Here is a 27,352-nt window from a genome sequence, read left to right as displayed (position 1 = left end):
ACAGGTATATCATTTGTGTGAAGCAGGTAGAGAATGGCCCCCAAAACACTTCCTTGAGGCACTCCTGCTTCAATTTTCGTTAGTTATCTTCTTGTTTCACCCTGCAGTACCTGTTTGAGAAGTAGGATCTTAATATTGTTGAATACTGGATGGGTAGTATTTTCTGGAGTTTTCTGTTCAGACCCTCATGCCATACTTTATAAAACGCCTGAGCTACATCAAGAAAGACTGTTGCACAGAACTTTTTTCCTCAAGGACTTTCTTGATGATGTCAGTCACCCTGTGGACCTGCTGGATAGTTGAATGCTTACTTCTAAACCCAAATTGATGATCTGGAACTAGCTTCCTTGGTTCTATCCGACTCATATATACGAATATACCTATAGTTTTTAGAATTTTTAATGTTTTATTGTTTACAAAATCAAAAACTTTGAATAAATCGAGAAATATTACAGCATCCTTATCACCTGAATATGTAATAATAATATTAGTCTTTCAACAAGTAGCCCAGTCAATAAAGACATTAAAAGGGAAAGCTAGGTGTTAGTATACATAGGTAATACATATAGCCAGAAACCGAAGAGACCCAATCGTCACACCGTTTGTAAATCCCCCAGGAGCAGGAAAAGAAGTTGAAAACTGCAATGATTTCTTAATACAAGTTAGTATATTATCTCAGCTTCAAATCGGAATATCGATATGACTTTGATTTCAACCTTCCAAAGAAGAATATATCTAAAATTATTTAATCACTTTGAACAATTAATTACGACATAGCAGTCAGGTATTTATAAATAAAAGCTATTAGCTTCTACTTACATTAGTGTAGCGCTTTCGGACACTAGTTCCTTCATCAACACTGGCTGTCACTTCCCTTGTTGAATACATGTGGTTATTAAGCAGGTGGGTTGTGGGAGTGGCGGGAATTTTTGAACTGTTGGCGGCGGGGGTTGCGGGAATGTTTGAATTTGTGGATTATTGGAGTAGGAGGTTGAAGAGGCTGTGTGATTTGAAGTTGGTTTGCTCATTAAGGATGTTGTGGGGGTCTCTTTTAGTGTGTTTGTATATTTCAAATTGTCCCAAGGTGTTTAGTTCAGGTCCTTTGTTTCTGATGTGTAGAATTTTTAAATGTCAGCATTGACAGCCCAACACATCTGAAGAACAGCACAGACCTCATTGAAAAAATAAAGGACTTAGATATACCTTATAACTCTACACTCTGTTCCTTTGACATTGTAAACCTGTACACAAACATCCCAGTACAAAAAACCATAGACATAATTAAGAAGAAATTACAACAAAAACAAACAACACCAGAAATGATCAATGGAATAATAGAAAGTTTACACATAATAACTAAACAAAATTATTTCACATTCAACCAACAATACTACCACAATCAGAAGGACTACCAATGGGCTCCCCAATTTCTAGCATATTTGCTGAGATATACCTCCAAGACCTTGAAGAGACAAAGATCATCAAAAATAACACACATTCAAAAAGCATCATATACTGGCACAGATACGTTGATGACATAATTCTATTATACAGAGGAAACAAAAGACAATGTGAACTTTTTCGTACTCACATGAACAAAATAGACAAAAACATCCAGTTCACAGCAGAGTATGAAACAGAAAAGAAACTCAACTTCCTAGATCTAACAATCACAAAAATATGAACAATCAGCACAGTTTCAATATATACAGAAAACAACTACATCAGACACCCTTATCCACCAGACCTCCAATCACCCCACTCAACACAAACATGCTGCTTTCAAAACAATGATCCATAGACTAAACACCATCCCCTTATCAACAGAAGATTACAGTACAGAGCTCAACACATAAAATTCCTGGCCCAAACTAATGGCTATGATCCACTACTTATAGACAGAATCCAACAGAAAATGAAAAGAAAAACTCAAAAGCCCAGCACTGAAAATAACAATTCATAACACTAACTACATAAACTCAAAGTCCAACAGTTTAGCAAAGAACTTCAAAAAGGCAGGATTCAAGATAGCATTCCAAACAAAAAACAAAATCAAAAACCTACTAACCACAAGAGAACAGAAACAAAACCTATATGAAAACCCAGGGGTATACAAACTCAACTGTTCAGATTGCCAAAAATAGGTACTACCTTGGGCACAGCGGCCGTTCATTTGAAAAAAGATTCAAAGAACACATAAACAACCCCGAATCAGCATTTGCCACCCACTTGATAGGAAACAATCACACCTACACAGACTTAGCCACAAATTAAAAAATTCTACACATCAGAAACAAAGGACCTGAACTAAACACCTTGGAAGAATTTGAAATATACAAACACACTAAAAGAGACCCCCACAACATCCTTAATGAGCAAACCAACTTCAAATCACACAGCCTCTTCAACCTCCTACTCCAATAATCCACAAATTCAAACATTCCCGCCACCCCCGCCGCCAACAGTTCAAAAATTCCCGCCACTCCCACAACCCACCTGCTTAATAACCACATGTATTCAACAACGGAAGTGACAGCCAGTGTTGATGAAGGAACTAGTGTCCGAAAGCGCTACACTAATGTAAGTAGAAGCTAATAGCTTTTATTTATAAATACCTGACTGCTATGTCGTAATTAATTGTTCAAAGTGATTATTTAACAAGCAGTTCGTAATGGAATCAAACATTGAAGAGTATTATTCAGCCAGACGAGCAGACTCCATACACTTCAGATCGTTGGTATTTAAGGTTAGAAAAGCATGCCTCCACATATCCTTCAACAAAACATGTCTCAACCGAAAAATCATCCCTACCTATGCCAAAATCAAAATTAAAAGTAAATCAAAACCTGCAAAAATCACACAGCATAAAGCTCAAGAAATATTCATAAAGCAATCCATAAAAGAACTATATAAACAAAAAGATAACCTCAATTTCAAGCTACTAAGACAACAACTATTAATTGCAAACAAGTATGGTAACACATACTACACTGAACTTTCAAACCACACTAATCAATGGGTGAACAAAAAACTCACAAAAATTGAAAAAACTCATAAAGAAAAAATTGAAAAACTAACCCCCACTATACCATTACATCCACTCACAAGTTCAACCAAAGAACCATCAACCTAACCAATGTAAACTTCAACAAAAATGAAATGGATCTAATAGATAAAGGCCTAAATCACAACCTTCATTACAAAAACAAAGCTAACACACAAAAATGCATGATTATAAATGCTGAAACTTGCATTCAAAAATCAGAAACAGAGAACCAAGAGGAACTCTGACATGAAACGCACAGATTATTGAAAAAATTGAAAAATCCCAAGACAAACACAACAAATCCTGAAATACATATAGCCAAAAATTTGAAAGAGAAAGCAGATAATCACAACATTACATTCGTGAAAGCAGATAAAGGGAATACAACAATCATTATAGAGAAAGATGAATTAACCAAAAAAACACTGGAATTCATCAACACAAATAACATCAAAGTGATGAAAAACGACCCAACCAACATGTACCAAAAAACAGTAAAAAGTTTCATAAACCAAGCCAAACACACAATAGAACAACAAAAAAACGATACTTGAAACAAATTCATCCAAAAGCTCCAACACTACAAACACTACCAAAGATTCACAAACCCAACATCCCAATCAGACCGATAGTCAACTACAGAAATGCACCAGCCTACAAACTAGCAAAGCACACAGACAAACTACTAAGACAGCATATTAGCATTGACAGCCCAACACATCTGAAGAACAGCACAGACCTCATTGAAAAAATAAAGGACTTAGATATACCTTATAACTCTACACTCTGTTCCTTTGACATTGTAAACCTGTACACAAACATCCCAGTACAAAAAACCATAGACATAATTAAGAAGAAATTACAACAAAAACAAACAACACCAGAAATGATCAATGAAATAATAGAAAGTTTACACATAATAACTAAACAAAATTATTTCACATTCAACCAACAATACTACCACCAATCAGAAGGACTACCAATGGGCTCCCCAATTTCTAGCATATTTGCTGAGATATACCTCCAAGACCTTGAAGAGACAAAGATCATCAAAAATAACACACATTCAAAAAGCATCATATACTGGCACAGATACGTTGATGACATAATTCTATTATACAGAGGAAACAAAAGACAATGTGAACTTTTTCGTACTCACATGAACAAAATAGACAAAAACATCCAGTTCACAGCAGAGTATGAAACAGAAAAGAAACTCAACTTCCTAGATCTAACAATCACAAAAAATATGAACAATCAGCACAGTTTCAATATATACAGAAAACCAACTACATCAGACACCCTTATCCACCAGACCTCCAATCACCCCACTCAACACAAACATGCTGCTTTCAAAACAATGATCCATAGACTAAACACCATCCCCTTATCAACAGAAGATTACAGTACAGAGCTCAACACAATAAAATTCCTGGCCCAAACTAATGGCTATGATCCACTACTTATAGACAGAATCCAACAGAAAATGAAAAGAAAAACTCAAAAGCCCAGCACTGAAAATAACAAATTCATAACACTAACATACATAAACTCAAAGTCCAACAGTTTAGCAAAGAACTTCAAAAAGGCAGGATTCAAGATAGCATTCCAAACAAAAAACAAAATCAAAAACCTACTAACCACAAGAGAACAGAAACAAAACCTATATGAAAACCCAGGGGTATACAAACTCAACTGTTCAAATTGCCAAAAATACTACCTTGGGCACAGCGGCCGTTCATTTGAAAAAAGATTCAAAGAACACATAAACAACCCCGAAATCAGCATTTGCCACCCACTTGATAGGAAACAATCACACCTACACAGACTTAGCCACAAATTAAAAAATTCTACACATCAGAAACAAAGGACCTGAACTAAACACCTTGGAACAATTTGAAATATACAAACACACTAAAAGAGACCCCCACAACATCCTTAATGAGCAAACCAACTTCAAATCACACAGCCTCTTCAACCTCCTACTCCAATAATCCACAAATTCAAACATTCCCGCCACCCCCGCCGCCAACAGTTCAAAAATTCCCGCCACTCCCACAACCCACGCTGCTTAATAACCACTTGTATTCAACAACGGAAGTGACAGCCAGTGTTGATGAAGGAACTAGTGTAGTGTCCGAAAGCGCTACACTAATGTAAGTAGAAGCTAATAGCTTTTATTTATAAATACCTGACTGCTATGTCGTAATTAATTGTTCAAAGTGATTATTTAACAAGCAGTTCGTAATGGAATCAAACATTGAAGAGTAAAATTATTTATAACATATCATCTTACATGTATTGTTCAGGAAGTTATTTCCATACAAAGCCAGAAAATCATGAGATTTTCACCTCATAATTTTATATTGTTTTGCCTAATAAAAGTTTACGCCGTTTTTTCTAGAAAATGTTTTGTAAAGTTATAACTTGTTTTAAGGCTTGGCAGGAGAGGGACCATGTCGAATTACCATCTCCATAAGTGTAATGTTAATTGGGATTCCATATAACTCGATTCCATATAACGTTTATATTTATCTTTTAAGTGGGAAACTTTTATGATTTTTTCCTGGTGTTCTTTATGAATATTTTGGAAATTCATCTCACAACATAAATTCGTTTTGATGAGTTCTGTTGAAATTAATTTTTTCATAAAAATCTACACTTCCTTACGGTTTTTAAATGGAATCTAGCAAAGGAAATTTTCGTCTGCAAGCCACTGAAAAATGGAGTTGTTAAACAGAGTACGTTGACAGACCCTTACACGCATGCACAAGCGGTACATGACTGCCATCAGTTGCTGTCTGGAGGGGTGCCGGTTCATGGGCTTTGTTCCCCTGTAAACAATAGCCCTTATACTTTCACTTCATTTTCAAAGTTATTCCCAGAAATATTCACAAGTAAATGCATCTTGACCTGTGAATTCATAAGAACGGCAAAAAATCGAACAACAAAAAAGCCGAAGTTTGTGTTGATGGTATATGACATAAAAAGCAAAAGCTCGCGATTGGTCCATATTTCTACCTGGATTCAGCCAGAGACAAGAAATATAGGCTTACGCTTATCCTTTATCTATGATTCAGCTCAGCGACTAAAATCAACAAGCCATTATTATGTTAATCAATACTCATATAATAATACAAAGTATAGAACTGCTTTTTACTATGATACATGGTTTTCATTCTTTAATAAAAATAAAACAAGATCCAGTGTCAAAAGCGTCAAAGTCGCAAGGCTGGTCTGGACTATTCATGACTTTCTCAGTATGCATTATCCACTCAGCAGTTCTAATACAAACACAGGGGGCAATGTCAGTCAGTATACACCACCGTCAAAGTCAGACACATCCATCCTAGCACTGAAAATCAGTCTTGTTTTGGCGGTGGCTACTTTTGTCGTTCTTGTGCTGAAAAAGAAATGTCTTGTTTTGGCAGGGCGAGTCTGTGACTAATTTCTCTACCTGGAAAACAGTCTCTGGTTGTCGCTATCAGCTTTTGTCGCTTATGTTAGTTAAGCTGGCAGAATAGCTAGGAAGTAAACTGGTTTCAATTTTGGCACAGACTGTACTTTCTTTGAAATATTCTGTTTATAACTTAGTGTGACTGTAGAAGTGTGTGTGTGTGACCACCATTGGACAATACTCCTGCGTGACATTGTCTCTTATCTCAACCTTATTTAGTTCTATTGCTTCCTCTCTCACTCCCACCCCCTCCCACACCTCCTCTCTCTCTCTCTCTCTCTCTCTCTCTCTCTCCTCTCTCTCTCTCTCTCTCTCTCTCTCTCTCTCTCTCTCTTACCCGGTTGTGTGCTAATGCTCTCCTTTCTTCAAAACCCCTCAGGGTTTTGTTATTATTTCATACAATGCTTCAGACATGATTATCTTCAACCTATCTTGAATTTGACTTTCCCATGCCTAGATTTGTAAATTTTTTTGTGTCAATAATATTCATTACTATCAACTCTTGCTTGTAATATTGTGAATTCCCCCATTCTACCGAGTAGGATTGTATAATATAGTTGATGTAGCATCGCAATCATAGTCTACTCCAGACGTTCGCAATCATAGAGACGTCATTGCAGCTCGTATTCCAGATGTTCCGGAATCCAGTACTACTGTGTCCTTCCATGACTCACTCAAAAACTGTATAAACCAATCAGGATTCGATTCAAGTTGTTCATCTGCTCGTGATCAAGTAGGTACTGAATGACGATGCAGAACTTTGTAACATTCCCTGCAGTCCCTCATTAATAACAGACTCTGTGGTAGATACTAACATTGTGCAAAGTTGTTTAAACTCAACAATCCAAGTTCAAATAGGTATAGATTAGACTCATTAAAACATACAATACCTTGCACAAGAATCGCTTATCTAAATGTTCAAGGATTGAGAGGTAAATTGAATGTTCTCAATGACTTTGTAATTAATGAAGATATTGATATTTTATGTATAAGTGAACATTGGTTGCTCACTGATGAAATCGGATATAGTAAAATGGATGTTTGTATTGCAACAAGTAGTTACTGTAGATTATTACACAAAAATGGCGGAGTTGCAATATTTGTCAGAAAGAATCTTTACTCTCAAAGTCAAGAATTGAGTCTGAATTTTCTATGTATTGAACGTGAGTTTGAGGCCACCTGTACTATTATTAGAGCCAGGAAACTCATTATCGTATCATTGTACAGATCTCCTTGTGGAGATCCCAAAGTATTTTTAGCCAAATCGGAGGAATTGCTTCTATTTTTGTCTAGACAATGCTATAATGACCATACTATTGTTCTTGGTGGAGATCTTAATTCTGCTTTTGATGTCAATCATGAAACTTGTCATTCCAATAATTTGAAAAATCTATTGAGACAATTTAATCATTGTATTTTCAATACTCTGCCCACTAGAGACCAAGCATGTCTCGATAATATTTTTTCAAACGTTCAACCTGATATGATAAATTCAAGTGTCATAGGATTTTCTTACTCTGATCATGATTGTGTCACGATATGTGTGTGTCCTTTAGTTCTGTTGAGTCTAGTTCTAACGATTTTGTCACTATTACTTCAAGACCTGTTACTAAAGATAAATTACTACAATTTAATCGGTCTCTAAATTTAGTGAATTGGTGTGCTGTCATGGAAAAGTCAGATGCAAGTGATATATTCGAATCCTTCCTCAATACAGTTTTATATTATTTCAATCTAACTATCCCTAGAAAGACCTGTAGAAAAAAAAGTTTCCCAAGTTAATAATAGAAAGAATTTCAAATGTAAGGCTGACTGGTACACACCTGAACTTGCTAGGATTAAGATTCTACTCACTCTCTTACATGAAAACTTCAAAAAACAAAAAACCGAACATTCGAAAACACTTTATCTTAGATGCAGAGCACTGTACAGAAATTCATTGGATGAAGCCAAGAGGGATTCTATCGCATCAATCATTGAATCTTCTAATAACAAATGTAAGAAAGCATGGCAAATTATCAAAACTTTATCCTCCAACAAGAATGTTGTAAACTTATCTACTCCTGAACCAAACAAACTTAATAATTATTTCATTCAATCAGTAGATGATGTGCACGAGAAGATAGACAAGCCATCAATTACAGCCAGTGCATTGCTCAATGATAATGTCAATAAAGTGCAAAATAGCTTATTCTTTTTTCATGAGGTGAGTCAAGAGATGATTTTTGAAGTGGTTCATAATCTTAAAGTTTCGAAGAGTGAAGATTTCTATGGTTTATCAAGCTGTCTTCTCAAAAATATTGCTCACTCTGTAGTGCCATTACTGACCATTTGTATTAACAGGTGTATTACACAGGGTGTTTTCCCCGATGTATTAAAAGTCTCCAAAGTTGTTCCCGTTCATAAGAAAGGCTCAAAAGAGGAACCTTCCAGTTATAGACCCATTCAAATAGTGCCTGTCTTCTCCAAGGTTCTAGAAACTGTCATGTATATACAGGTGTATGAATACTTGGTAAATCTTGGGGTACTATGGAGCATCAATTTGGTTTTGTGAAGGGAAGATCCACTAATGACGCCTTTGATGCACTTATAAAATTTGTAATTGAGTCTTTTGAAAACAGGTGCTTTGCTCAGGCTGCCTTCTGTGACCTGAGCAAGGCATTTGACTGCGTGAATCATGATATTTTGCTTGAAAAATTAGCTTATTATGGAGTCAGTGGAAGGAGCCTTAGTCTTTTTAGATCGTACCTTGGCGATCGCCAGCAAGTTGTTTGTGTAGGAAATAAGAGATCCGACCTTGCTAAAGTAAAGTACGGCGTCCCCCAAGGATCAATATTGGGACCACAACTCTTTGTATTGATGATAAACGATCTTCCTCTCACAATCAACAGCAAGACTGTGTTGTATGCTGATGACACTACTTTTCTTAATTCTCATTCAGATGCACACACTTTACATAATATGACAGCTGATACCTTGGCGGAAGCTTCCAAGTGGTTCAGAGCTAATGGCTTTAAATTGAACGAGGATAAAACTCAGCTTATGACATTTGGTCTCAGGGATTACACACACAACAATAACAATAGTTTAAAGTTTTTAGGCTTAATGTTTGATCACAGGTTGACCTGGGAACCCCACATAAATTTCGTTTCTGCTAGGTTATCTAGGGTTATCTATTTGTTAAGGCAGTTGAAGAATCTTGTACCGGAAAAATACCTCAGAAGCTCATATTTTGCTTTTTTTCAAAGCATAATTGCATACGGAATTTTAGTATATGGAAACAGCTGCCACATCAATAAGGTCTTGCTTTTGCAGAAAAAGGCTATCAGAATATTGACAGGTGCAGGGTATCTGGATCACTGTCGACCTCTTTTCAAAAAAAAAACAAAAATATTGACTGTCATAAATCTCTATATATTTCAAGTAATCATGCACACTAGAAAGAATCTCCATAGCTTGAATAAAAGATCCAATATTCATGCTTATGACACCAGGAAAAAAGACCACATTGATATTCCATATCAACGTCTTGTCATAAGCATGAAACACTATGACAGCATAGGCTTGAGAATGTACAATAAATTGCCATTGGATATCAAATGTTGTGAAAATATTGTTATTTTTAAAAAATTACTTTTTGAGTGGCTGGTTTTGAGACCTTTCTATTGTTTGACAGAGTTTTTCGATTCTACTTGATGTAATTCTACTTAGTGACTTTAAACTATTGCTTTGACTTTATTATTTCGTAATTGTATTACCATGACTTTGTCAATTACCTATATTGGTCTACGACAATAGAATCTATTTATTTATTTATTTATTATCGTACTGGAGGGTTGATGGTTGAATGTAAGAGAGTGCCAGCCGTGCAAAAAAAAAAAAACTAAAACTGCAATTCAATTGAATCCTCACTTCTTCACTTTCTCACTATAGGCCTATATCCCTCAGAAACATACTCATACAGAAACTCGGCTCAAAAATCTGCCATCTTGTTAGAAAGTTCCATATAATTGTAATATAGTGAGGTCCATGTTATAATGGCAGTGAAGAAAGATAAGAGAAAAACGTTGCCAAGTCTCTCCATTTTGCCACTGAGTGTACACAGCTAATCCATCCCATTATAATAATAATAATAATAATAATAATAATAATAATAATAATAAAGCTTCATTTAACATCCATAATGAACAAAAGCCTCTCTGTATGAGGTGATAAAAAATTAAGATTGACTATTCTCAACTATATTGGTTCAGTTCACAGAAATAATATGTTGTAAATTTCAATGTCTTTCCACAATCTGCTCACTATTCTGGTCCACCAATTTCGGTCTCTGGCTGTAGTAGGCCATGCATGGCCAACCCACTGAATCAGCTCATCCCGCCATCTGCAAGGTGGTCGTCCCCTTCTCCTAACCTGGTCTCTTGGGATCCATTCTGTGCAGATTTTGGTCCAGCAGTCGTCCGACATTCTTGCCACATGTCCTGCCCAATTCCATTTCAGGATGTGGGCCTCCTTTTGTAGGTACTTCATCTGCATCCTGCTCAACACCTCTCTATTTCTCACTCGTTGACTAAGTCTGATTCCAAGTATGCTGCGCATCATTCTCCTTTGGATTGTCTCCAGCTTCTGGTCCAATCTTTCTGTTAGTGCCCATGTTTGTGACCCATAGAGAATTGCCAGATACACGCACATTGTCATCACTTTGGATTTCAGCTGATTGGAAAAGTTGCCCTTAAATATATTCCTCAATAACCAGTACTTTCCCCACCCCTTCTCAATTCTAGCATTCACTTCGCTAACAGCTCTATTTGTGAAAGAGAGTCTCTGTCCCAAGTACTCATATTCTTTGACATATTCAATTTCACTGCAGGATACCTCCACTAACTCTTTTTCGGCATTAGTAATGATCTTTGTTTTCGATGCATTAAGATGAAGGCCCATGCTCTCACTGATGGAAATCAGTTCGTTCAACATATCTTTCATTTGTGAGGCAGTTTCTGCCACTAGCATTACATTGTCGGCGAATTGCAGGTTGGTGAGTTTGAAGCCATTGACTCGTAGCCCCTGGTCCTCCCACTCCAGCCTTCGAAAAATATACTCCAGGCAGCAGTTGAAGATAAGAGGGGAGAGTGGACAGCCCTGCTTAACACCTCTCTCTATCTTGATCTTCCTTCCTCTTCTCTCCAACTCAATACAAATTTCTGCACTGTCAGAGAGGCTCTTCATCAACTTGATGTAATCTCTAATTATTCCAGACTCTTTTAGCACCTCCCACATTTTGTGATGAGTGAGACTGTCAAACGCTTTCTGATAATCGACAAACCCCAAGTACAGAGGTTTATTGTACTCTGAGCACTTCTCAATCAGCTGATTAGCCGCCTGTAAGTGGTCCATTGTGGAGAAGTCGGGCCTAAATCCTGCCTGCTCAGTAGGATGGTTTTCGTATACTCTACTCATGATTCTATTCTTCATAATTGAGGTGAAAACTTTGTATAGTACAAATGAGAGAGTTATTGGTCTGTAGTTTCTTACATCTAATTGGGATCCTTTCTTGAACAAGATTATCACCATGGTGGTTTTCCAGTTTTTAGGAATCACTTTATTTCTCAAAATTTTATTGAATAGTAGTGTAAGTGGTTTCACTAGTTTGTCTAATGCTATTTTCAGTATTTCATTTGTGATACCATCGGTTCCTGGAGCTTTTTCTTTTTTCAGATTTCTAATTACATTTACTACTTCTACCTCTAGAATGTCTGGTTTGTGAAATTCGATAGGCCGATCATCGACTGCTACCCATCTTTCATCTTGTTCTGTTACTTTATAAAGGTCTTTGTAGAATGCAGTTACTTCCTCCACTATGTGCCATCTTTCGGTTGCCACTCCTTCTTCAGTGTTAAGTCTGGGAATCCATTTTCTTTTACCAATATTAAGCTGTTGGTTCACTTTTTTGGTCGATCCTGTTGCTGAAATGATCAAGTTTATAATGTTCTCCTCAAACTCTCTTAACTCCTCCCTTATTCTCTTCCTCACTTCTTTTCTTAGTTTTTGATGTTCTTTCTTTTGTTCCTCAGTCTTGTTTACAATTCTATTCAGTCTTTCTCGCCTTTCAATTAGAAGTTTTGTTTCTGCTGAAATCCTATTACTCCTTCTTCTCCCTGTTTCTCTGTTCACTCGCTGTTCTCTCACCAATCTGTCAGAAGCAGAGCATATGGATTGCACCAAGTTTTCATACATTTCTTCAATACCACTTATTTACATTATGTGTCTCCTCCTAAATTCTACTACTAGATTTTCCATAAAATTTTCCCCATTCAGCTCATCTACTTTTATTTGTTTCGACTTGATGTAGAATCTTCTTTTGTGGAGTAACATTTCACTCATTAATAATCTGTGGTTTGAATCATAATTGAAATTTTCAATTATTTCCAGTTTTCTGACCATATCATTGTTTTTCCTAACAATGAAATAATCTATTACGTGCAAACCACCTACTGGAGACTTCCATGTCCATCTTTCCTCTATATTGCCTTCGAAAAAACCATCATTATTTTCAGATTGTTAATCAGTGCAAAGTCTTGAAGTCTTTCTCCCTTTTTGTTTGTAGATCCCACATCACCATATCTACTGCTACTCCTATCTCCATAACTTCTCCTTATAACTTTTGCATTGGAATCTCCAATTATTAACAATCGCTCTCCATTTTTTGTCATTGTCATCATCTCCTCCACCTTCTCATAGAATCCATCAGTTTCTTCTTCTGTGCTGTCCGATGTTGGTGCATGCACTTGAATAATGAATAATTTCAAATTTCCGACTGTCACTCGCAGGAACGCAATTCTGTCAGAGACGGCCTGAAACTCTGAAAGACCATTTTTTTAGTTCTCTGTTGACGAAGAATCCAACTCCCCTATGACCCCTTGTGGCCGCTGCATGACAGAATATATGTCCGTTTTTTCTTTCTACTACTTCTTTGTAGCTCCTCCTGATCTCTGCTAATCCTAAAATAGCCCAACTTATTTCTTTCATGGCCTCTTCAAGTTCCATTAGCTTATCTTCTCCACAAACCGATCTTGCATTAAACGTTCCAATGTATAAAGTTTTCTTTTCAATATTTTGTTATTCTTTTGTATAAGTTTATCTTTTTTTGGGAAAAGGTTGGCACGACTGCCATGTCTTGAATAGTTCAACTAAACTTAGCTCTGTAAAAATTGTTGAAATTATTAGTTATTTATTATCCATAGGTGTTAAATTCAATCATATTATTAGTAACTAAACATACTTATTGATATAAGTTCTTACCAGTGAAGTGTGTAGGCTGTGTAGTGTTTGTTTGATGATTTACTAATAGCACTGTGGTAGGTTGACACATCGTTTTATGGGTAAAAGCTTTGATTGTCTGTTCCTGTTAGTAAATAAACATCAGCTGTGTGTTTGTGTTATCGAAGCAAACAGAACAACTTGTTACCGGTCCGGTTTCCGATTAACTAAACTATTTTCGGAACTAGCAAGTGGGCCTGAATCCTTATCTTGACTCTGACAGGATTATCACAGCCGGCCAGCATAAACAACAGTAGCCACGTCCTTTGGTTTCCATGGCAACCCAACTCTTATCGGCTTGTCGACTCTAACTGAATACATTTTCTAAAAGGCGGGCGTTTTTAAAAATACCACTTATTTCTTCTACAACTTCTTTAACAATTTTTAATTGTTGACTTGGTGCGTACTTTGTGTGCGCTGTGTTAAAGGACATACTGACAGTGTCTTCTTCTGATGCTGACGACTATGTTTAAAATAAACTGTTGTTTCCTGTTCTCTTGTCATTCTCCTTTTCCTGTCATCCTTTTTCTTTCTCAGGAGCTTCCACATTTCTTCCCCGCCTTGTTCGCTCTCTAGGCGCTACTATCTCCTTTCTTCTTCACTTTCCTACAGTATATTTATAGTCAGCTGGTTCGTTTAGTAGCAGTATCAGGTTCAATAACGAGAGGGAAATCATTAAAATTCACTTTTAACGAATACAGTAATATTCCTAATTAGAAAAAATGACTTCTCAACTCGAGACATACAGAACAACAAAGGACAACCTGGCCTTGTACTATAAAGCTTACTGTTTTAGAAAGAGCCATACTCTGGTTTGTGGAGATATTTGCTGGCAATGCTGCTCAACTGGATGTCCTGCCTTGGTTACTACCTCATCTAAAATTGACTGTGTAAAAGGTTACACTGATAATCATAAGAAGCATCCACCACATCAAATTCCAAAAAATCTTTCGCGTACGCTAGTAAATGGTTCGATTCCCAGTACGGTATCAAGCAGTGATTAAAATTCACAAATAGGGCGTCACTAGACTCGTCTCTGGGGTCTTTTCGGAAACCAGTTTGTTTCAATTCTTGCTCCCAGACAGATGAAAACATCCTGAAGACCAAAGATGAATTAATTGGTAGAATAGAACAGCTGACTGAGAGTCAATCAGCCTTAGTGGACGAGATACAACGTCTTACCCTGGAGTTAGAGAACAGAAACTCGACAGAGTTTTCACTTAGAGGTATTATGGTTGATAAGAGTACAATTGTCGAGTTGCCTACTGATTTTTGTGAAAATTGTCAGAGTATTAATATAAATAACAAAAAACTTAAAGAAGAAATTGATTCCTTGACAAAGACAGTTACATCCATGATGATCTCTATGGGGACATTGGAAGTGGACAACAATACTTTAAGAAATGAGGTAGACACACATAAAAAAGAAGCTGATAAATGGAGGGCACATCATGACAGCTCATGTGCCATGTCTTATGAACTTACTGGTAGTCCTATAAAGTTGCACAATAGGTTTTCACTGTTGTCAGTAGACGAGTCAACAGCCCATAGAGTGCCAGTGAACTCACACATTCACAAGTCACCGACAACGTCGAAAAAACATAGAACTCAAAAATATCCTAGGCATATTAAAACTACAAATTCAGCTAAAAGTTCAGAAAAAGTAGAATCTTGCAGTGTTGGAGCTGGAGATGTCTTCAATTTGGCGCTAAATTTGAAAATTTGCCAATTTTGGGTGGCAAAATCAGACTATTTTCTACTAGCCAAGGTAGAAGACTAACGAGCTGTTATCAGAAAGGACTGAGGCTCAAATCACCAGTATACTGAAGCCAGGGGCATTGTTTAAATCATTTATTTCTGAGTGTGACAAAGAATGTGGATCTATGTCGGCGCGTGACATGACGGTGCTGATGGGTGGCACAAATGACTGTTTGATGGGTTGCCATGAAAGCTACCTAGACACTCTTATAACGCAGCTTCAGAATTTGACACACACTCGTGTTGTCTTAGCAAATGTACCATACCGACACGATCTTCCATTGTCTTCACCTATCAATGCCACAATAATAAAAGTTAATGGAACGCTGAAGGTGCTCATCAACTGCTTCACGAACGTCAAATTGCTCAATGTGCATGGACTGGGTAGATGCTTCTACACCCATCATGGGTTGCATTTGAACTTGACTGGAAAGCGAGTCATTGCTGATAGGATTGTTCAGTGCTTTTCAACTGACCATGTTGCAGAACCTCATAACAACATAGACATTAATGGAATAACTTGTAATGACACCACCTTGACAGACGAACATCCACTCTGGCTGGTGTTATCAGCAGATTCAAACTCAAGTGAAAGTGACAAACAACAGCTGAAGAACTCGATTGAAAGATGTGATGACAGTGAACTGATAACTGACACAGGTGATACAACTTTTTTAGATCTAAAGTAAATCTTAATTTAATGCATTGGAACATTCAGGGTATCACACAAAGCAACAAAGTAGATGAAATTAACCTATTTGTTGACTCTTTAAACACTAGGCCCGATATTGTCTGTCTCACGGAGCATTGGGTGAAGGATAGTAATATGTTTCTATTGCATAGGTTTCACAGCTTCAAACTTATGTAATACTACATTTTTTCTCAATTGGAATCGAATCTTCAATTCGAGATCTATAAAACTTGATAGTAAATATCAGAGTAATCGATATACAGACAACTTTTTGACTGAGAATTTATCGTAAATAATTGTGTTGCATATTCCATGGTATCACCGAAACAGAGTTAACAGAATTAACAGATAATATAGAGGATATATAAATTTAAAATAACAGTTTCGAAATAAAGTTTTATTGAGAACAAATGTAAAATGTAAATTCTAAACTTGTAATTTATAATTTTTTGGTGATGTGTTCATGAAGTTGTCACTGGTTTGAGGTGTGTCTACAAGGCTTTGCTCTGTACTTTGTGCTTTCCCTTCTTCTCTAAAAAAATGGTGGCTGGCTACTGAAAAGTGTTTTGTGCTCTCTGAATATTTTTCTGTTTAATTGAAAATTTTAATGTTTTAAATTGAGTTTTGAACAGTTTATAGTGTTCTAATTTTGTCTATAATTGTTTCGTGTGTTTACAAGCCTATAGCCATTGTTTTCAACTATATAAACTGGATAAGTATTTTAGCTTGTAATGATGCTAGGATGTTTAAGTGTGTAAGGTATTATTTTTTTTAGATTTGTGTTGTATATTGCCAAAATTCTTCTGAAGATTATAAGTTGGTTTGCTCTGAAAATTGGATTTCTCATTCATAGGTGATAGATCCATTCATAGTTTATCAAGAATCTACCACTTTGGAGCCGATAACTTCCCTTAGGTTAATAGGTGAAAAATGCTATCCAACCTATTTAGGAGAAATTGATAGCATTATTTCTAGTTATTGTAGAACTGAGCGAATTAGAGGAGGTTCCTGTATACTTGCAAAACATGATATGGACTGTGAATTAACCAAAGAGTTTGAAAAATTTAGTATAGAGCAATCTTTTGAGTGTTGTGGTGCTAAAATAACTGGAGATATGAACATCATTATTTTAAATATTTATAGATCACCTATCAACTCAAAAATATCATTGAATCTTTTCTTCAAACAGCTCAATAAGTTGTTAGAATTTTGTAGTAGAAAATTTCCAAAATATAAACGAATTCTTTCTGGAGATTTTCATATAGACATACTGAGAGATACAGTATCCCGGTCTAGATTGGTTGATTTACTTAACTCATATAACTTGCACTCACATATCACCGACACGACTAGGCTTGCACCTGGCTCTCAAACGTGTATTGACAACATAGCTTCCGATTTTGCTCTGGACCAATGCAGTAGATCAATTATCAACACAAATCTGTCGGACCATACAACACAGATGATAAATATTCCAAAAAAACTTCTGGCACACAGTAAAGAAAATAAATTGACTAAGGAAAATAACAAGAAAGTAACTAAAACAGTCAGAGTATTCTCAGATATGAATATTAACAACTTCATTACAATTTTATCAAGTGAAAACTGGGACTCCCTTTTTCATTTGAGCAGAATGATCTCAGATTCAAATGTATTGTACAATAAATTCCACACAATGACAAATTTATACTTAGAGCAATCATTTCCGCGTAGAATTATAAAAAGCCATAAATCATGCAACAATATTGATAAAGGCTGGATTACTTTAGGTAATCGTACATCGTGTGCCAGAGCTAGGGAATTACACTCTCAATCCAGATTACTTGACTGTCTTGAACTCAGAGCATATGCGAGACAGTACAAAAGAATTCTAAATAGGTGCATTAGACAGGCTAAAATATTATACAACAGTAACAGAATACGTCAGGCTGATAACAAAACAAGAATGGCTTGGAAAATAGTTAAACAAGAGACACAAGAGGGAGGGAAAGAGTTGAAATTGTCAAAAGTATTCAATGATGCTCCAATTGAATCAACATTAAATTCATTCAATCAGTTTTTTTCAAACATTTGCAACACATTGAACTTAAATACAGACATGAAAACTGCGTTTGAGTATTGTAATGGACAACCAAAAACAAACAGCATTTTAGTTTCTTTTGCTCAGGTGACGGAACATGAGATAATTACCTTAATAAAGAAAATGAAAGCATCCAGAGCACCTGGCTGGGATGAGTTTCCCCCTTTTCTTTTGAAAAAATGTGCTATCCAAATGATTAAACCTCTAACTTTTCTAATTAATCAATCTTCTAAGCATGGTGTGTTTCCTGACATTTTAAAATATAGTAATGTGTTACCTTTTCTTAAAAAAGGAGATCCCAATGATCTGAGTAATTATGGACCAGTTGCAATACTGTCTGTATTCTCAAAGATATATGAGATTGCAGTTGTATCTAGGTTGACTGCTCATTTCGAGAATAATGGATTATTTGTTGAAGACCAGTTTGGATTTCGTAAAAAGAAGGACATTTCTGGAGCAATCTATGATTTTGTCAAATATATGTCACTTGCAATAGATCGATCGTGGCATGCTGCTGGCATATTCTGCGATCTTTCAAAAGCTTTTGACTGTGTAAATCATGATATCCTGCTAGAAAAATTGAGCTTTTATGGAATAGCAGGCACAGCTCTAAAATGGCTCCGCTCCAATCTTTCCAACAGGAAGCAATGTGTGAGAGATCCATCTTCTGCAAAATGTTCATCATTTACCAGGGTCCCAAATGGAGTACCACAAGGATCTGTCCTCGGACCTTTGCTCTTTTTGGTATATATTAATGATTTACCTAAGGCAACAACCAATTCAAAGTTATTTATGTATGCGGATGACACAACTTGTATAGCATCGAACGCTGATAAGATCACACTGGTAACTCAATTGAAGAATACACTCATAGAAATCAACGAGTGGTTTAAAGTAAATGGACTTTCCTTAAATTGCAGTAAAACACACCTTATACAATTTCGTTCCATATGCAATCAAATGAGGATAGACGAGACTCACCTTTCAACCATTAGAAATAGCTTAATACTCTCCTCCTCAACTAAATTCTTGGGACTTGTAATCGACCAGAATTTTTCCTGGAAGGAGCACATTAAGAATTTGCTGAAAAAATTGAACCAAGCCTATTTTGTAATTTCAACTCTTTCCAACTTACTTGACAGAAACACATTATTGACCATCTATTATGCATATGTTTACTCCCACTTGAGCTACGGCACAATATTTTGGGGTAATTCTGTAGACAGCCGTAGAATTTTCATCATGCAGAAAAAGATATTGAGAGTCATCTGTAGACTGAGATCGAGGGACTCATGTAAAGCACTTTTCAAAGAACTTAAAATACTCACACTTCCTTCCATTTACATTTACCAGCTAGTAGTTTTTGTTAAAGTAAATATCAGTAAGTTCCAATTTTGTACAGATAATCATGAATATAATACTCGAAATAGAAATATTATTGCATTTCCAATCCATAAAAATGTAGCTTTTGAAAAAACTCCATTTTATTCAGGAATGAAACTCTATAATAGGTTGCCAACAAACATTCGAAACATTAAATCAGTCATTCTATTCAAACAGACAGTCAAAAAAATGTTATTAGAGAAAAGCCCATACGCAATCACAGAATTTTATTAACAAGAAAATTTATTTTTTTTATATATATAATATCTATCATTACCTTCCTTAATGATACTTGACACTTCCTGAATAAATATTTTATTTTTTGATTGTATGTATTATAGTATTAGTATTAGTACTGACAAGTTACCTTTCAAATGGGATTATTCCCAAAATTGATGTAATGTAATGATTATTAATAAATAAATAAATAAATTTTATTAGAGCTGTTCTTTAATAATTCCTGAATTGATCCGGTCCTATTAATTTCATGTATTTGCTATGTCTGGTTATTTGCGTCTCTCTGACTCTCATCTTTTCTTTTCCCCTCTTTCTCAGTCAAATCATTGTCTTGATTCATAGGTGATTAGGTCCTTGTTCATTTGCTTGATTCACTTCTTTGCAAGCATCACCGCGTTTAGTTAGGAAACTTTCGATGCCTCTATTATTTTCCACTTTTCTTCCTTCCTTCACAGACTGCTTTACATAACAAATCTTACTTTCCTCATCCTGGTTTCTAGGAGATGGCTCTTCACTTCTAGCCCGTTTGGCTGATTTGGCCTCTTGTTGCTCCAGGTCATCGAGTGTGTACAGTTTTCCCTCGACTTTTAGCTTGTCTTGTGTCATGATAGTTCTTTTACCCTTGCTTTTCAACCTCAAAAGATGCGTGAAGAGGTTTTTCCTTATTTCTCTGGTCACTTGAGAGAAATCTTCCTTGATTTGAACATCCTTAAAACTGTTTTCATTTGAAGCTTTCCCTTTCTTCTCAATACAATACTTTTTATTGCCATTGAGTTGAATTTTACTAGCACTGGAGCCCTCTCTTTATCCTTGTTTGTTCTCCATAAGTCTTTTATATAGTTATTATTTATTTCGGGGACCAAAAACTTAAGTATATACATGACTTTGCTATTAATTCCAAGAAAGCTTCTGCCTTGTACTCCATAGATTAGTGGATTGAACCTCCACTCTCTCTCCTCAGTAGTCTTACCATTTTCTGAAACATTATTTTTTATTTTGTGAATCTCTTTTTTAATCTTTTCTATTTCCTTTTCAAAGCGACAGTTTATTGTATCCACTTTACTTTCTAAAGTGTCTAGCTTCTTTAGCTTCTCTAGAATTTTGTCTAGTTTCTCATCAACCAGCGACATATTGTGCAGTGTGTTTTCTATGGCCTACAGCTGACGAAAAATGAATTAGGTATTGCATAATTGATCATGAGATGAGTCCTATCATTGTTCAAAGCCCATTCGTTTTAAACAGTGTTTACGGTTTTGAAGAATTTATTCTTTTTGAAATTCCACTCAAGCACAAATCACACTAATATTTTCACAGCAGTCAAGGCTGCCAACATCCCATCCCATTATATTTGATCTAATAATAATTATAATTCCCTTGATAAATAATCAATTTAATGTCAAATCAATCAGAATATATATTTTTTCATAATTTGATTCAAAAATTTGCTTCCATAACTGAGATCAGATTTTTATACAAACCTGAAATGGCGGTGACAGAATCCAAAGTCAGGGCAGTGGACTGTGAATGATAGTTGGTATTAATACCTACAAATAAATCTCTGAATTCTGTGCATAAAAAACTGATAGCTTGAAGTGTGGTGAGTATGCCAAAAATAAAACAAAATGAGTCAACAAGATGAGATTTAATATTAATAAAATAATAGGCAGATGGGCACATACGAAAACAAGTGTAAGTAGATTAAATCAAATAAAATCTTTAGATGAATTTTATTACAACATGTAATAAAACCGTTAGAAAATACAAAATTTAAATGAATTTAGGTCAATGACACTAATGACCATTGAAGCCTGACAATAATTGATAAGGTACTGTCAATGATACCTGAATTGAGAGTAGAAAATTTTAAGTGATACAATAATAAAGTTACTGCTGAAAAATTCAATCTTAATGATTTTAAAAAGGAATAATAACAAATGACAATGAGATGTAGATAATGCTCTATATATTGAAATGGTTAAATGTTGATTGACACTAATACAAATAATCTTAGAATAATTGAATGTCTTGGTCGACATTAACTTAAGTAAGTAAGTTCAGAAATGAAAATGCCTTGGTCGACATTAACATAAATAAGTTCCAAAATCAATGTCATACACATTGAAATAGGCATCGGTGGCCTTAAAATATCACTTGTGAACTAAGGGTAGCTGTCAAATACAATGAAATAATTGTTAATATTGAGTACATTAATATAGGCGACATAGGCCTCCAAAGATTTGAATGTCAAGTTAGACATCAATAGAACAATTAATAGGCATCGGTGGCCTTAAAATATCACTTGTAAGCCAAGGGTAGCTGTCAAATACAATGAAATAGTTGTTAATGTTGAGTACATTAATATAGGCGACATAGGCCTTCAATGATTTGAATGTCAAGTTAGACATCAATAGAACAATTAATAGGTATCAGTGGCCTTAAAATAACACTTGTAAGCCAAGGGTAGCTATCAACAAAATTTAATGTCTTGGTCAACATTAATACACTTGTAAAGCCTAGGGTAACTATCAAATTGAATGTCTCGGTCGACATTAATACACTTGTAAAGCCAAGGGTAGCTATCAAATACAATGAAATACATATAATAACCTTGAAATAACGTAGGACAGCACTCTCAATGAGACATACACTGCAACATATTGAATTCATGTACATAGGCTCGATTGCCGAAAGTATGGACAATTGAATGTTTTTAATTGCCATAAAAGCTGAATGATAGCTACGAAAATAATATGAATGCACATTAAAATGTTTGAATTAGAAATAGAGAACAATGTGGTCCAGTATCGACACGCTGTTAGTATTTTTATGAACAGTTATGCAATACATGCGTAAATGAAAGTTGATTAGAACGATTTACGTAACCTGAATAAAATTTTGAGGAAGAGATGCAGCCAGGCAGACAGGCAAGGAATCCACGGTACCCCAAGGAACAGGACATCATCAAGCGACCATATGATGGCCACAATGACGAGAATGGAAGCGTCCAACACAGTAGGCAATTCCCCCAGTGGGAATGTGAGCAGGAACATGTAGAATTCCAAACAAATAATCCGAATTTCAAGTTGTGGAATTTTCAGAACAATTTCCAAATGGCAGAGATGATGAAATTAAAAGTCTGAGATTCAAGAGGTGAAGCCAGTTGTTAGAAGAATGGCGATAGACGCCAACACAAGATTGTGAAATCTTGACAAAGTTTATCAGTGTAAATATACGAAGAAATTAATAGATAATTGCATCACAGTTGATGAATAAATTTAACGAATCAATTTTAAGGAATAATTCACATTTAAAAACGTTCCGTTAACTAGATGAATTTGGATGAAGAGAAGGTACACCAAAGCGGTGTGCACTCACCAACAAGAAACCATTGAAAGACAAGAGGCTAGGCCGACGCTCTAGCAACAAAAAAGAAGCCAGAAATGTCAGCCACTAATTAGCCAACCAATTAGTCAGCCAATTGTTAGAAAAATGGCGATAGAGGCCAACACAATACTATGAAAGTTTGACAAAGTTTATCAACATAGATACACGAAGAAATTGATGAATAATTGAATCACAATTGAAGAATAGATTTAACGAATTAATTTGAAGGAATAATTCACTTTTAAAAACGTTCTGTAAACTAGATGAATTTGGATGAAAAAGTTTAGACCGGGAGTGAAAGTGCACTCCCAACTAGACGTGATCAAAGACAAGGCAAAAAAAACTAAGGCTCGACTGAAAAAGGACAAGCCGGAAATGTTCGAAACGTAAGTAAAACGTTTGATGAAAAAATGGCAAATATCTAGAAAGTAAGATGCCTAAAAGACGAAATAAATTCCAAAAAATTGAATAATACAAATATTAAAATTGAAATGACGAATAATATAGAAAACAAACTTGATTATGACAGTGACGTGGAACCGTGACTGTGACATCACCGGACAGCGCAGATGGAAAAAATGACGAAATGACGTCTACGTAGTAACAGAACGAGTAACAAAGTGGAACCGTTCCAATAAATGCTTTGTCAGATTTTACAGTGAAGTCCACATTATAATGGCAGTGTGGGATTGTATTCTGTTGGTAAGAACTGGTTCATTTTGTAGCACAATCCTGAATGCCATACTTTGTCGAAAGCCTGTGCTACATCAAGGAAAATTGCAGAGCAAACTTTCTTTTCCTCCAATGTATTTTCAATAATATTTGTTATTCTGTGCACCTGATCTATTGTACTATGTTACATCATGTGGTGGCTTTCCAGGTTTTGGTATCATGATGACATCGGCTACCTTCCAGAAACTTGGCACATACTTCAATCGGAATGAATTTGGAATCAATCATGAGTTTCTATGAAATAATGTTTCTCATTTTAGAGACTTTTGATTAACAGAAAAATCATGAGAAAAATGAAAAACTAAAATCGCCATTTTAAAAATTGGCTGTAACTTTCTAATGGTACTGAAATTAAATGTATTCTCCATTGTAGTAGGAAGAGGATATACTTTCCCACATCCTCACTAGATTTTGAAATTTTATCTGGACTATTTCACAAGATACGGTATGCAGCTTTGAATATGGAAATTGGTCATTTTTTGTGAATTGAATTACTGGTTAAACTCAAGGATGAATTTTCTATTTTCCGATCAAATTTCACTTATGATGCCTGATTTTGAACCGCCTTGGCAAGCCGAGAAGAATGAGCTGTAGTAGGATGAGATCCGATCATTGTGTCAAAAGTGGTGGGTGTTTGAAATTTTGATCCTTGAGGTGTCCTTATATGCGCGCCTCTCTGTGCATCCAAGGGTTCATTCTTACAGAACATGATCTAATTAACTTATATCATGGTGCGAAATCGTAATGTTATGACAAGATTATGGAGTTGCTGATGATTGAAGCTAAAAATAAGGTACCTATTTTCCAAAATACAAGGAGCATTGTTATCAGGTGTACTTGAAAATCAATATGAGAAAGACCGCTCTACCTTGTCTCAAATTGTAGAGCACAAAATTATGCCCTAAGAAATTTTGAATTATAAATTTAAATGGTAAAAATCGGAGGATATTGTTGATGAAAAATGAGAATTCATCAAAATTCATTTTTTCTTAAAACTTTACTTACAGTATTTTTGAAAAATTGTAAGACAGTATGTTCTGAATGATCTCATTCTATTAGGAATTTCGTAATTTAAATAATTATAGGCAAGAGAGACACTAGAGACACCCCGGGTTAAAGAACTCGCTCATGTTGTATTGATCTCTAAATCTTTTACAAGTATGTCAAATTAATATTTAACAATATTTTCCAATATCCATTCATAGAGGCTATATTATGAATTAATTATGGGTGATGATGGGATCAGTATCCATAATATAATTTTTTCGTATTTTGTTTTATCAGCCTCGATACCTATTGCAGAGCTTGATATATAATTCGTCACCCTCCAAAATTCTTATTAAATATTTGGTCCCGTAAGCTACAAATTATAGAGGTTCTACTGTGTTGAATACTGGAGGGTTAATATACTTAAACATTGAGAATTTTGAATATAATAGAATTTTTCAGTATTGTTTTTCATTTTGAATGTCATTTCTAATACTGGAAGATATACAGTTATTGTTTCCCAAAATAGTGGGAAAATGTTATTTTTTCATGATTGATTTTTTCACGTTTCAACGACAGGATTTGCTTTTGTCTGTATATGTATGTTGGCAAGTTTGTGAAATAGCTTTTGGTGATTACAGCTTGGCACTGCTCTCGGTTTTATTTATAACAGGAAATATTGTCATCGTCAATACACACCAATCAGTCATTGGCCGTTTCAACACTTACCGATTTTTTGTCATGGTACTGGCTTCTTGTTCTCCGATGTCTGAAGGGCTAATTGGGGTGACATATTGACAATGAGATCTGTTTATAACTACTGTATGAGCTCTACTGTTCACAGAACTACTAGCTACAAGTATTAAACTGCAGAAGTCGGAAATAGACAATTCATTTTACTTATCACAGGCAGTTGCAGTTTTTGTAACACATACAAAGTCACTAGTCACATTTTTATTTGTCACACATAAATTAATTTCAGGTTCGTCATTTGAGGTTAAATCACAGTCATTTTCTATATTTACATCATAAAGTTTTGGATTATGAACAATCCTGTCATTTTCAATGAAAAAGACTAAGAAATTGTCAATAAACCACTGATTTATTGATAATTAGAAAGACCAGTTTCGGTTATTACACCATTGTCAATCTCTGATAAACCTGATTGTCAATCTCTGAGTTTATCAGAGATTGACAATGGTGTAATAACCGAAACCGGTCTTTCTAATTATTAATGAATCAGTGGTTTTTTGACAATTTCTTAGTCTTTTTCATTCAATATGGATAATTACCACAATATCAACTTCTCAACTACACAAAAAGTGAATCCTGTCATTATTTAACATGTAATCAACAGTCATATCAATCCTATCCTGTATTTGCTTGTTATTAAGCATTGTCACAGCTTGCCCAACGGATTTTGGGCTAGTCACATTTTGGGATTTCTCGACTATTTCTACTCTCTTGCACATCTGTAAATCTAACTCAATCTAATTTCATCTTTATTTACCATAGATAAAATCGAATGTTCAGAGATAAACTTCCTAACCTTCAACTTACAAGGCGAACAGAACCATGACGTTTTGTCATCTATGTGGTGTACTGGTCTGGTGAATACAATAAATAAATAAGTTCCATTGAATTCTCGTAATAAATTCATTTATTCTCCTGACTACATCTTGTAGACACAAACAGAACAGAGTGAATCATTTCAAAGTAGTAAACAGCTGGCTTCAACATTGGTGCTGCAATGCTACCAACTTACTTATACACAATAATATTTTCATAATATAAAATAATAATTCTCTTTATAATATAACATCAATAAATAATAATTCTCAATACATCACATCTTTCCCCTCTTAAAATTAGTCATAATTGGTAAGTCATAATCATAAGGTCAAATCCGGTAAGTTGCCGTGCTACCAATTTCTCCTAATTCGGTTGGATAGCATTTTTCACCTATTAACCTAATGAAAGTTATCGGCTCCAACGTAATAGATTCTTGATAAACTATGAATGGATCTATCACCTATGAATGAGAAATCCAGTTTTCAGAGCAAATCAACTTATAATCTTCAGAAGAATTTTGGCAATATACTACACAATTACACAAAGAACAATATCTTACACGCTTAAGCATCTAAAATCATTATGAGCTAAATACTTATCCACTTATATAGTTGAAAAACAATGGCTATAAGCTTGTAGACACACAAATCAATTAATTATAGACAAAATAGAACACTATAAACTGTTCAAAACTCAATTTAAAACGTT

The 27,352-nt window shown here is 35.2% G+C and overlaps 1 protein-coding gene across 4 annotated transcripts in view; it reads left to right on the top strand.

Moving 5' to 3' along the window:
- Nucleotides 1–27,352, top strand: part of LOC111049791 (putative peptidyl-prolyl cis-trans isomerase dodo) — an 85,648-nt gene that overhangs the window by 32,896 nt on the left and 25,400 nt on the right. The gene's annotated exons all lie outside the window — the stretch shown is intronic.

Source organism: Nilaparvata lugens, chromosome 6 (assembly GCF_014356525.2).
Source record: "Nilaparvata lugens isolate BPH chromosome 6, ASM1435652v1, whole genome shotgun sequence".
NCBI classification, from domain to species: Eukaryota; Metazoa; Arthropoda; class Insecta; order Hemiptera; family Delphacidae; genus Nilaparvata; species Nilaparvata lugens.
This window is presented reverse-complemented; position numbering and strand designations above follow the sequence as displayed.